Below are 13289 nucleotides of genomic sequence, written 5' to 3' on the forward strand. Positions count from 1 at the left end.
TTATTTAAAACAGTACCAATACAAGTAGCACAACATCTCAAAGCACACTGCACAATCATGTGGATGAAGGCCTGTACTGACCTTTCATGAGACCGACAAAGTTAAAATACGAATCTCGATCTCCTTTTGTGCAGTTCCACCAAAATTAAGCAAAGTCACCGGTGTGACATTCAAGTTGAACTGCACAAAACACTCTTAAAACATAAGTGTTTCGAGTAGCGAAGCAAAATGTCGCAATAGCAACAAGTTGAATCGATAGCCCTGTTTTAACAAAGGCAAAAAAGGAAACAATTACTTGCCGATAAAGGAGGATGAAAGAAACGGTGACAGAAAGAAGCATCTAACTTATCTTGGATGGAAAACAAAGTAGGACAGTAGCATTTCTAAAACGATTGCATTGATTCATATTAACAGAGACATTCTCTTGAAACAACATTCGTTAAAAAATGTAATTTACTTTTAACAGTGGCATTGCTTCAATTTTCCGGCGGCATTCTTAGATTAACAACAGCAAAATAGCTGTATGGGACATGCCAGCACCATGTGCGTCCACACGTATAAATGGGTGATGCAGAGTATGTAGCCAAGCAGCATATATGCGCTGGTCCCATATTTGTTCTCTTTGAACCTTCTTCCTATGTGAGGGCAGCAAATCTAGTCCTGCACAAACTACCCGACCCCCCAGTTTCTTTCCCTTTTCAACAAAGAGATCGGTTCCTTACATATGTGTGTACTAGGTTACCCCCTTATTCCCTTTTCGACCTACAAAGCGGCTGGATAGCCAGTCTATACTACTTTCCGCCCCTCCTTTCCTCATTGAACCACGTCCTAGATTCTTGCTCCAGCCCACCGCACCCTTCTTTCCTCTTTGAACCAAGACCTAGATTCGACTACAGATCAAAAAAGATCCACATGCAGCTAGAGCAACGACGGTTTCAAAGAAACTTATACCTTAGGGTCGTCGGGATGTGGCAAGGCGTGCGGCGGGAGGCCGGATCTGCCCACACTATGTACGGCAGCGAGGAAGAAGGGGTCGGTGGCCCTCCCGCACAGGCGCTGGGTGAAAGAGAACAGCGCAGCCGGCAGTGGATTGCCTCCCTCGCCGAAGGCGGTAGAGTGAACGCTGCACCTCCTCCCCTTCCCGGTGCGACGGGATACGGACGCCTCCTTCACCAGCTGTGAGGGGGGAGAGAGAGACAAGAGGCCAACGCAGTCTTGTTTAGATCTGGTGAAGAGAGGGTGAGAGACTGTGAATATAGCAAACCCTAGCAAATGAACGCTGAGCCTCCAGCGTGTAACATATATGTAGTGCTGCGAGCGTGTGGAGAGTGCAAACCCTAGCGAACAAGCGCTCAGGCTCCCGCTTATATATATACTACTGTAGTACGGACTGAGCTCCGGTGCCTTCACTGCACCTGCTTTTGGCTGTATGACAGGTGAGCCAGCCACATTTTGGGCCCACCTGTCATAAATCCAAAGGCAGGTGCACTAAGTCAATGAAGCTGCGTCCATATAGTACTCTCGTGTATACGACTAATATATAGTGGAGTGGTTTTCTTATTCTCTCCATAAGAATCGTTTTAAATTGTGTAAGTACGAAACGAAACTCTTTATTTAATGTACAGTGAAGAAAACTAGTACTACTTCCAATGAACTAACGATCCACGCCCACGCGTCCTGGTCGCACTTCCTGTCCTTCATGTGTGGTACACTACCCTCCCTTAAGTGAACAACCACACATGCGCCAAATTATCGGAAACGTGTGAGAGTGTGTACAAATAAAGAATTTTAATTTCAATTATCGGAAAGGTTTGAGAGTATTACAAAGTTCGACTTTAGTCAAATCTAATATGCGGAGTAAATAAAAATGGAGGGCTACTACGTCCATCCGGGTTTTTAGTCCACACCATTTTTTAAATCAAAGTTAATAGCTGGACAAATAAAGTTACAGGGGAGCTGGAGACAAAGTTGTGAGAAGGCTTAGAAATCAATACAAAACTTATGCTCTTAGTACCAACGTCGATCCTTCTTCGAGGAAACATTTGGTTCATATCCAATTGTGTGATAAAATTGCACCAACGTGAAAGACGACTGCGTCTCCAACGCAACCAAGGTGAACTGGCGAAGGATATCATCTTTGTGCATAACAAGCAAAGAGCACTGATGGAAGACATGTTGTTTTTCATGAAAATTGATTAGCTTCACCAGCCGACGCAACCATGAGGCGCAACCATGAGCATCGATAGGTCATCGTGGTGATGCATCATCCATTTGGCATTAAGTTTGGGTGAGGCACCTATGAAGTTCGACAAATCCTCACTATGGTCTGTTTCTTCTCAGTAATCAAGCTCGAGGAAGGAAGAACCACGTGGCAGAGGACAGTGAGGCGGAACAACAATGGCCATCCAATTTTGTGCAGTTCCACTAAAATTGAGGAAGACATGCCCGGGTATGGAGACACGCATCGCTGTTTCCAAAAATATAAAAAAGGGTTAGCAACGACATCTCAATTGTCAATAAGAATTAATGAAAAGTACACCAACAAACAGAAGCATCATAATTATCTTGATGGGAACTAAACCAGGATACCTGAGAAAAAAAGCATTTCTTCATTTAACCAGTGATAGTACTACCACCATATGGACAATGACCGCACAACCACCATGTACTTTTTGTAGAAACAACATGTATACCTCCACCGAGGCATAAATCAGGACAACTTTTTGAGTGGCATTTCCTCTATAATAGTACTAGTAGGTGATGTTGGACCAGCCGACGAACCCTAGCTACTATGCATGGGGAGCTGGGGAGTAGTCGCATAGAAGAAAACCCGCACGCAGCGACCTGGGGAGCTGGACCAGTACAAGAAGTTATACCTCAGGTGGGCGAGATGTCGTTTAGGCGGGCGGGCGGGATCTGCCCACACGACGGCAGCGAACAAGGGCGCGGAGGATCTTCGTCCGCCCCAGCGCCGGCTCCGAGAGGACGGTGCGCATCGGCTTCCTCCGTCACCGACGGCGACAACGTCAACGCTGCACCTCCTCACCTCCCGCAGTGGACGGGATTCGGCCAGATCTGTGACCACCGGTGAGGAGAGAGATAGAGTGGACACTGTCATCTTGTTTTGATATGGAGAGGGTGAGAGAGCGAGACGCGAGAAACTCTATCAAACAAGAGGCTATAATGGAGTAAAAAAATCTCCCCATAGCAGTGGTTTTAAATAGAATACGCGCGTTCCCGGAAAAAAGAAACGAAAATTGGCGGACAATTTTTCTAACGTACCAAGAAAGAAAACTCGATCAAAAACACGCCCCCGCTTCCAGGTCGCGAGAGTCGTCGCGCACACACACATAGACATAGACATGCATATCCGTGTTTACGTAAAATTCCATTTCCATCTCCATCTCCAATCATATTTGTCCAACTAGCACATTATTTACGTTGTTAATTATATACGCAGCAATATTAATGTACAACATCTCTTGTTTGCGCACGTCCGGACCGCTGCCACGGCCGGTCCTGACCAACCCGAACCCTCTTCATCACCCGCGCGTGCTTCCCGCCCGAAACGGTCAGTGCCACATTCATGCCCGGCCAGAGCGGACGCGACCTCTCACTGGCGCCGGCATTGAAGCGGCACGCCGGCCAAGAGAGCGTCGCCCGCGCCGCTTCCGGGTGCACGCGGCTGCTCCGCGTTCAAAGGTCGCAATAGCCGGCTACAACATGCATGTAAAAAGTTCTTGGGAGTCCGTGCTACAGCTAGCTGTCCTCCCCCAACTCGTCAATCTCTTCCAGTAGTGCTAGTACTCCATGGCGCGATCCATCGACAAGCAGGCGGGAAAGTTATCATATACTCGGTTTGCGGTGAGTGGCATGCCGAGCGACCATGTGGGGTCGAGCCGTGGAGGAGGGTGAGACACGAACACGATAGACGTGATTTAAACGTTGGTTTTGCTCGATGGCGCGATCCAACGAAACGAAACGTTGGTTTCTCTCCGTTTCCATTTTTTCTCCGGAAAAATGGAAACTTTCCACTCCATTTTCATTCCTATTCCAAGGTTGCCCCGTTACAACATTCCATCAAATACAAAGGAAAACTAACACGCATGCTGATGCATCTCAATGATTCACAGATCATAGCCAATATATACTTCACAACTAAAGAAAAAAGTTGTGAGAGCGTGTACGAAAGAAAAACTACTGATGGGGTCACTACGACTTAAACCCTAAACTCTAAACATGATTTAATTTCCTGGCCAGGTAGAACCTGTCGAAGGAAAGATGGCTGGCACCCTCGGATCATACGATGCTTTTGTGCAGTTCCACTAAAATCGACCTGAGCATCCCTGATGGCAAAGATATTGAAGAAGTGTGATTAGAATAATAGTACTGGCACTAGTTCATGAGACATAAACTCATCACAAGTAGAAGCCGGTAGAAGTAGAGAAAGATCGACATGGAGATGGAGCTACGGCAGTGGAGCAAGCCGGCTCCAAAAGGAAGATGGACTACCTGGGACGTCGGGCTGTAGCTAGAAGGGCGGTTGGGACGCGGCATCGGCCCATACCGCGGTGACCCCCGATAGGGACGCACCGAGTGTGGGTTTTCTCCCTCACCGATGTCGACCGCGTCTACGCAGAACATTGTTCCCTTCCCCCAGCTGCGGGATCAGGCCCGTCGTTCTATGCTTGTGAAGAGAGCAACCTAAGCAAGCAGGCTTGTAGCTTAGGCTCGTGCTAGTGTATATATAGTGGTTTTATTTTTCTCTCCATATCAACCATTTTATATTGCGTACGTGTCATTCAAGAGTGAAATTATGGTTGCTTCTTCCGACTAACTTACTGTGTGATTTGACTGCTCCTTAGTGGCCCCTACACGTACTCCCCCTACGTGTATGCAACAGTCACACGTACACATGGACGCAAAAACGCGCGCGACGCCCTAATGCATGCATGTCCGAGCACACGACGGAACACACACGGTCACGCTCAAGTGCTCAACCTACACGTGCATGCACACACATACTCATTCAGGGTGAGCTAGTGACCGTATAAACACCGGAAAATATATATATTGAGCGCAATGAGCGTATTATGAAGTCCACTGACCGTATTTTTACAAATATACAGTGACAGACGGTGTATTTATCTCGTTTGAAATTAAGACAATATTAACCGGAGAGGAGGCAGTATGGACTAGCATTACTTTGATGTGTCCCGTCAACTTGCCGAACGAGGAGAAGGTTGCAGGACGGGAGAAGCTTGCGCGTGGTGGCTCGCAGGACAAGGAGAAACATTTGACTAATGCAAGCTCTCCCTCGCTCAGGCGGTGGACGTGCAACAGTTAATTCGGTGTCAGATTGCCAGAAGCATACACTATACTACTAGTGCTATTATTGTTCGACTTCCCGAATAGGCGAACAGCCAAGCGCAAACTAAACAGGTCAGCAAACCTTGCGGTGCATCTTCGTGCGAACCGTGCAGCGCATCTTCGTGCGAACCGTGCTTGCTGCACTTTGAATGTGGCCGAGAGCTGGCTTGATGAAACACCTCGCTTCCTACTTCTTTTTTTGCGGGGTACCTCGCTTCCTAGTGACCAGTGTCTTGGCTGATCGTCCTAAGAATGCTTATATATGAATAAAGCTCTCTCATTTACCCGCAAAAAAGATTAAGCCATATTAACCGGAAAGGAGGGAGTATGGACTAGCACTACTTTTTGGTGTGTCCCGTCAACTCGCAGAATGAGGAGAAGCTTGCAGGACAAGGTGAAGCTCGCTTACGCCTTTTGACTAATGCAACCTACCCTCGGTGGACATGCATCAGTCCATTCGGTGTCAGATTGTTAGAGGCATACACTGTAGTACCCAACATGCGGAGTACCATCATTGTTCGACTTCACGAAGAGGCGAAGAGCCAAGCGCAGTAGTACGAGTAGTACTACTACTAGAACTGCATGGTGGAGCGTCTGTACTCTTATTTTTTTATCTCTGATAAAGTACACGTTTATTCCGGAGAAGGGCGGAAAATGGCAGCCCAACATGTAATGAATGATATCGATCAACCAACCATGCTCGAATATATCTTGGCCTCCGTGCGAGCCCGTTTGTGTGTTCTCGCTCCTCGTCTCTCTCAAGGAACGGCGGGTTGGCTCTTTGCCGTCAATTGAGATCGGTTTGCTCACACTCCTATCCCACATGTCAGTAATATGCCAAGAGGAGGTGCGTTGACCGACTGGCCATACGCGTACTTGGTTTTGCACCTTCATACTACTCCTCCCTCCGTCACAGTTTATAGGGCGCGCTTCATTATGATGCATTTCTCTCAATGCATTTCCACCACCAGAGAGACTTTAGACGCGTTTGGTTTAATGCTCAATTAATTAGGGCGTGGTAACCGCAATCAAGTCCACAATTTTCTCTCCATGTACTGTACTACTACGGAGTGGAGTAAGTGCATGCATGTGTGTACCCGGGGTGGAAGCACTGCATGCATGTGTGTACGCATTATTCCCTCTAGTAATAGACGCCGTGCTATAAATACCAATGCAATTTTTCAGGCCGATCGCTAGTCGCCTTGGTCCCACAGATTTTTTTTCTTTTTTCTGAAGCGCGCTGTATAAACAGTGACGGATGGAGTAGTATGAGCGGATTCAAAGAAGAGTGTATTGATGGTTGCTTCTTCAGAGCAACTTACAGTGGGAAAGGTGGGGCTTATGATTTGACTGCTCAATACTCACTATTAATGCGGCGCAACGACCGGGCTGAGTCTCCCATGCGGTTGTGCACTACCCCCTCGATTCTTAAATATACTCCGGAGTATTTGTCTTTCTAGAGATTTCAACGAGTGACCACTCAAATATTTGTCTTTTTAGAGATTTCAAATGGACTGGCACATACGGATGTATATAGACATATTTTAGAGTGTAGATTCACTCATTTTGCTCCGTATGTAGTCACTTGTTGAAATCTCTAGAAAGACGAATAGAATATTTAGGAACGGAGGGAGTACACATACGAAGCAAAATGAGTGAATCTACACTCTAAAATATGCCCGTTTGAAATTTGTAAAAAGACAAATATTTAGGAACGAAGGAGTATAATTTTGTGCATGGCACATGGACCCGGATGATGAAGAGGCTTCTGGCAATGCTATCAAGCTTCCATCATTTGTTTACATAATTGACGTACTATACAAATAATTTTCGAGCGACATGAAATTGTACAGTGGTGTGAGCTTTTAGCTTTTGTTTCGCGTGTCTTGCCATCGATGCTCTTTCGGAAACAATAAAAAACTAACTTCCTTGCTAATGCATGTCAATTATTAGCAGATCAGAGCTAATAATTACATCACAACTGAAGACAGAGTTGTGAGAAGGTGTTAAATTAAAATTGATCCATGCTTTCATTGGCAGCAACGTCGCCCCAGCTCTTTCTAAATCAACAAGGCATGTTGGGAAAAAAAGTAGCTGTCTGGAGCATGCAACATTCCAATCATTTTGTGCAGTTCCACTAAAATAGAGCTGAGCATCCCTGTTCCAAAGATATTAAGTGTGATTACGATAATAGAGGACTGCTGATGAAACAATAAACACACAAATAGAAGCCGGTCACCTTTGCAGTCTCTCTTAAGACTAACTAGTTGGAGAAGATTAGGCTCAGAGTTGGATGAGGAGGATACAGCAAAACCAATCTCCCTTTGTGCAGTCGCACTGAAATGTAGAGACGTTGCCCGTGTGGCATTTTAGTACAACTGCACAAAACACTCTTAAGAAAAATGTGATTTGTGCAGTTCACCAAAAGGTCGCAATAGCAACGAGTAGAAAGGAAACAATTAGTGGCCAATAACAGTTGATGACACATGCGATGACAAAAAAGAAGCATATTCCTTGTCCTAAGGGAAGATAACAACACGGTTGTGTTTGTATAAAACGGTGTGAGGACGAGAATGCAATATGGAAAGTACGCCGGACGAGCTACGTTTTGGGCAAAGAACTATGGAAGATCCACATGCAGCGACGTGGGAAGACAAGCAGTGGAGCAAGGCCGGAGGGGATACCTGGAGGTCGTCGGGATGTAACTAGGTGAGCGGCGGCGGGCGGAATCTGCGAGCAGGTGGCGTAGGCCCTGCCGCGCTGGAGCTTGGTCAGAGAGAACGGCGTGTACCGCAGATCAGGACACGCTGCCTCGGCGCCGTCAAACGGAGAAACGATGCACTTCCTCCCTTTCCCCCGGCGGACGGGATGCGGCCGGATCAGTGACCAACGGTGAGAGAGAGAGGCCACCACACTCCCTTTCCCCCGGCGGACGGGATGCGGCCGGATCAGTGACCAACGGTGAGAGAGAGAGAGGCCACCGCACTCCCTTTCCCCCGGCGGACGGGATGCGGCCGGATCAGTGACCAACGGTGAGAGAGAGAGAGGCCACCGCAGCCTTGTGTGAGATACTCTGAAGAGCGACAAACCAGGCAGGCAGGCTCCATTGTATATAGTGAGGGGACTATCTTTTTCTCCATAAAAATCATTTTATATTCTGTGTACGTGCCATTGAGTGCTATAACTTTATTTAAAAATAACGCGGCAACGCGTCAGTCGAACTTTGTTTCGTGCACGTGTGGTACACGACCTCCCTAGGTAACAACCGCTACAGGCGTTCAAATTAGCACGTGGGCTGCCACTTCGTAAAGAAATGAGCTCCACCGCGTACCCGCGCGGGTGTGGCTGGGCATGAAGCGTGAGTACGTGCACGGTGCACCTATTCTCTTCTTGTATACGTACACCACCTACGTGGGGTTGTGTGAGAGAGATACAAACCTAGAGAGATATAGTGTGTGGGTTCTTGAGAGTTTTTTTGGGGGGGTCAATCAAAAAATGTAACATATGCAATGTGTGTGAAATAGAGTCCTGGATATAACATATATATAGAGGGGGCGATCCACGAGAAGAGAGTGGAGGTATCATCGGCTTGAGGTGTCCATAGAATCGAAGAGAGGGATGATGTGTGTGTGTGCGCGCGCGATCGATAAAGAGTGCCATCGAATTTGTGTGTGCCCACATCAAAGATATAGAGTGGCTGGCCTACTGGAACGTGAGATGGGACATGTGCAGTTTGTCTCTGTGGCATGGATACCTACCTGCAGCGCTCGACTATCGTTGTGTGGTGGGGGAAGAGGGAGGCCCAATTAACTATAGAGGTACAATGGCTGGTATATGTGTGGAGGAGGAGAGAGGCCTACCTCATGTATTAAGGAGATCGATCTGCCTCATGTATTAAGGGAGATCGATCGGCATCCATGCATATGTGCAGGAGAGGAATAAGGTTGGGAGAGAGACAAAGCTAGAGTGTTGGAGGGGGTGGTAGTGGAGTTGCTTCTAACAAATGGTGGGATAGGCTTGCTAGACAAACGGAGGGCACGCCCGCAATATCAATAAGAGAGGAGATGGCTGTTTGTTGTCTGTGCATGTGCGTGTGAGAGACGGGTCAGGAGGCATGCACGAATGATGAGGGGGGACGATGTGGCTGTGGTAAGCAGACGTAACTACATAGGAAGATCAATCGCCCTTTGTTAGAGAAAGGAGAGACATAACTTGTGAGGTACGTCGATCGATGGGGGGGTAGTTAAAGTCGATCTAGGTATATGTTGGGAGATCGATCGGTATACATGCATGTGTGTGTTAGAAGCAAATGAGGCATGAGGAGAAGGATAGAGAGAGAGATGCATGTAGGAGGTGGTACGAGAGGCATACTATATCGAGGGGGGGGAGTGTGCGAGTACGAGAACGATGAAAAGAGTGGTGGGAGTGAGGCATGGACGGTGACAAAAGAAGAGGGGAAGCTTGTGTTTGTGATAGGCACACCTGGCTAGAGAGGCATATCGATCGATGTGTGCCGTAAAGAAGGAGCTGGGGGGCTTACACACACCGTGGGTGAACGACCTAAAGTGAAAAGACGAATTTGCACGATGGAGCTAGAGAATGCTGAGGGAGGGTGAGAGGGATGCGGGCGTGTGCATGCACAAGAGAAAGTTAGCGCTAGCTACAAAGATAAGAGGGTTGTGTGGGTGTAAAAGACGAATAGAGATCATATATACTTCATTATAAAAAGCAAATTCGGATATTTGAAGAATTTATCATAGTGTTTCAAACCGACGCATGTGTGAATACATATAACGGTGATACACATGGTGTGGTTATGAACATGTTATACTACATTTCATATATTTTATCTCTACTCTTATAAAAACAGAGTTGTTGATGATGGTGTGCCTGCCATCCAGCATTATAGGCCGTCCGATTTATATCTGGCGGATAGCAAGGACACTATGATGGTTGAAGTTGGCAACAATCATGATTGTAGATTCTTATTGAAATAGAGAAACAAATTCAAATTTAGTTCGAATTGCAGCGGTAGTATAGACATTTGGAATGCACTAAAATGTTGGTATGAGTAGGTTACATGCATTATACAGCAAGCGAAAAAAATTAATCGGACATAACATGGATTCATACTCCCTCCTTCCATCTATATAGGGCATAATGAGATTTTTAAGACCGCCTTTGACTATTGACAAGATTAATAGTACATGACATGCACAATGTGAAAATTATATCATTGAAAGAACCTTTCACAGACGAATTTAACGGTGTGCTTTGTGTAAGTTGCATGTCATATATCACTGCTCTAATATTTGGTCAAAGTTAGCATCGAAAAATGCATTAGGCCCTATATAGATGGAAGGAGGGAGTAGCTTTGAATAGCATTTGTATAGTAAAACGAGGCAAGACTATCTCTTTGTGTGGTGTGAATAGCTTTATTTTTATTGTTTTCTTTTTGGTTGAGGGAAGTGCGAATTGATTTGGTACGTACAAGTACAATATTACTACACGTTAGGCTTGTCCCTAAAATTCAACCCGCGTCTTGTTATATCCCGAAAATTCAGATATCGTGCTCCCAAAACTGGCGCCTTCACAACTCGCGCCTTGCTATCCCGAAATTACAACGCGCGCGAAAACTCCCTCCAGCTGCCAAATCCCGACACGCGAAATCCCCCTTCTAACCCTGAGCCGAAAGGGCCGCTAGTTCAAATCGGTGGGGGGTACTTTTGTAACACACCCTACATTTTGGACAAGCGCGTCCCAGTCATGCTTCACCCCCTCCCATCGCCCCCTTTTCACCATTCGAAATCCCAGGCCGCCATAACCTCTTCGCTCCAGCCGCGAAACCCCACCCTCCTCCGTCCGCCACATCACCGCTGCCCAGCCAGAGCCTCTTCCCCGACGACGTCGTCCACCGCAACAGCTCGATGTCCCTCGTCCACCTCCCCGGATGAGGACCCGTCGTCCATCTCACCGTCCCGCCGGTTCAGCCGCCCCGTCCTCCACCTCAAAGGAGCTGCTCCGACGATTGCCTCGTCTATCGCGGCTGCTCCATCCCCACAGCGCAGCCTTAACATGCTCCACCAGAACCACAGCATCCTCACCGACTCCTCGGACGAAGCCGAGGCCTACTCGGCGCCACCAAAGAGGTTGTACACTCATCGCATCGCACCTTCTCCTTAACTCGACCCCCCGGCGCTGACGGTGCTCCATCGCGCACCCCCATGGAGCGGCTACCTTGAAGCCGGTGCCGCGGGCGACATCTCCATGGCGGCTCTCCCCCAGTGCGAGGCCCCTTCGGCGGCGGCGTCCATACCAGCCGGATCTGCTGCTGCTGCTCCAGCTCTCGCTCGCTCGCTCGCGCTGCTGCTGCTGCTCCGGCTCTCGCTCGATCGCTCGCTCACCCAGCTGCTACTGCTGCTCTCCCCCTCGCTCGTGCTGTTGCTCTGCTCTGATTAAGCCACACTTCAGTCGACTGAATCGACTTTTGGGTCAGTCAATTTTCAGGGGTTGGGGGGGCTCGCCGGAGTTAAGGAAGAACCACCCGCAGCGGGGACGGGGGCTCACCGGAGAGGTGCCCCACTATCTATCTTAGGGTTCAGGGTGGGGGCGGGGGGGCTAGAGGGCAGGCCGGGGCGGCGGTGGCGAGTTGTTTCGGGGCGGCGAGGCGGCGCTGGGGCCGGCGGTTCGGCCGGTGGTGGCTGGCGGCTCAGGGGGGTGCAGGTTGAAGATGAACTGCAGGCCCTCCCTAAACTACATGTCAAGTGCCTCTCTGCTACCATTGCATTCAGTTTCGACAGTAGCATTCAAATTCCACAGTAAATTTCAGTTTTGACAGTTAAGTTTAGAGTCAACAGTTTTTACCTCATCTGTTGTAGTCAGGTGGTTTTTGGTGATGTTAATTTTACATCCATTTTACATCATCTATTGGAGATGCTATTAGAATCCCACTTGAGATTGACGATGTCTGTCTTGTGCTGCTTCAGCCTTGACGTCTTACGGCTCACCGGAGCTGCTCCAATGACAGAACAATCCATCACAACAGAGCAGTGCCCTGGATGCCGTCTGCAGATTCCTCAGATCTCCCTCCACACCTCCGACAGCCACCTCTGCCTCAACTGCTTCAGCGACCAACCCAATGATGCTGAGGTCGACACGGCTACGGCAAAGAGGTTGTACACTTGTTGCATCACTTATTACTATACATTCACGTCGATCCATTAGGGCTATTTTGGTTCAACGGAAAAACGTCGATCCACTGGTTGTTACCATCACTCTAAATTTCTGCATGCTCTCCTTACATAATCTCACCATATTTTTTCGTATGCATGTCAGATATTGTACACAGTCATGCTGAACATGTAGAGAAAAAGACAAGAGTTTTGCGCGGCAATACAATGTCATGCAGACATCGCTCCATGGTGGGTTCAATGGAAAACCCTCCCCACCCCTCTCCAGATTGTAATCCAGAGGAAGATATCTGTTCTGAGGCGGATTCAGACGCCGCTGACCACTCCTATTTACCCCCCAAGGTGTTTGCTCTACCTTAGCATGATGATGTTAGTCATATCATGCATATGTTGCCTTGCAGTGCCTACTTTTGACATCATATATGTCATCTACTTAGTTTAGACATGTTCTGTAATGCCACCTGTTTAGTTTCTATATCATATATGGGAATTATGCAGTCTCATGTCTTTTAGCCAGCCATAATATATGTGAAATGTGCAATGCCATCCTGTTTAACCAGGCATCATATATTTGAATGATATCTTGTCCATCCTTTTCTTAATTACATTTCCATTTGTCGACAATGTTTGTACATTAAACTACTCTTCCTGTGAATCAGCCATTTGGGTGGGAGATGGAAAAATCTGGAGTGAAAATAAGGCCTTCAGAGCAGACAGTGCTACCTGTCG

This window comes from Triticum aestivum, chromosome 7D, assembly GCF_018294505.1.
Source record: "Triticum aestivum cultivar Chinese Spring chromosome 7D, IWGSC CS RefSeq v2.1, whole genome shotgun sequence".
Classification (NCBI taxonomy): domain Eukaryota; kingdom Viridiplantae; phylum Streptophyta; class Magnoliopsida; order Poales; family Poaceae; genus Triticum; species Triticum aestivum.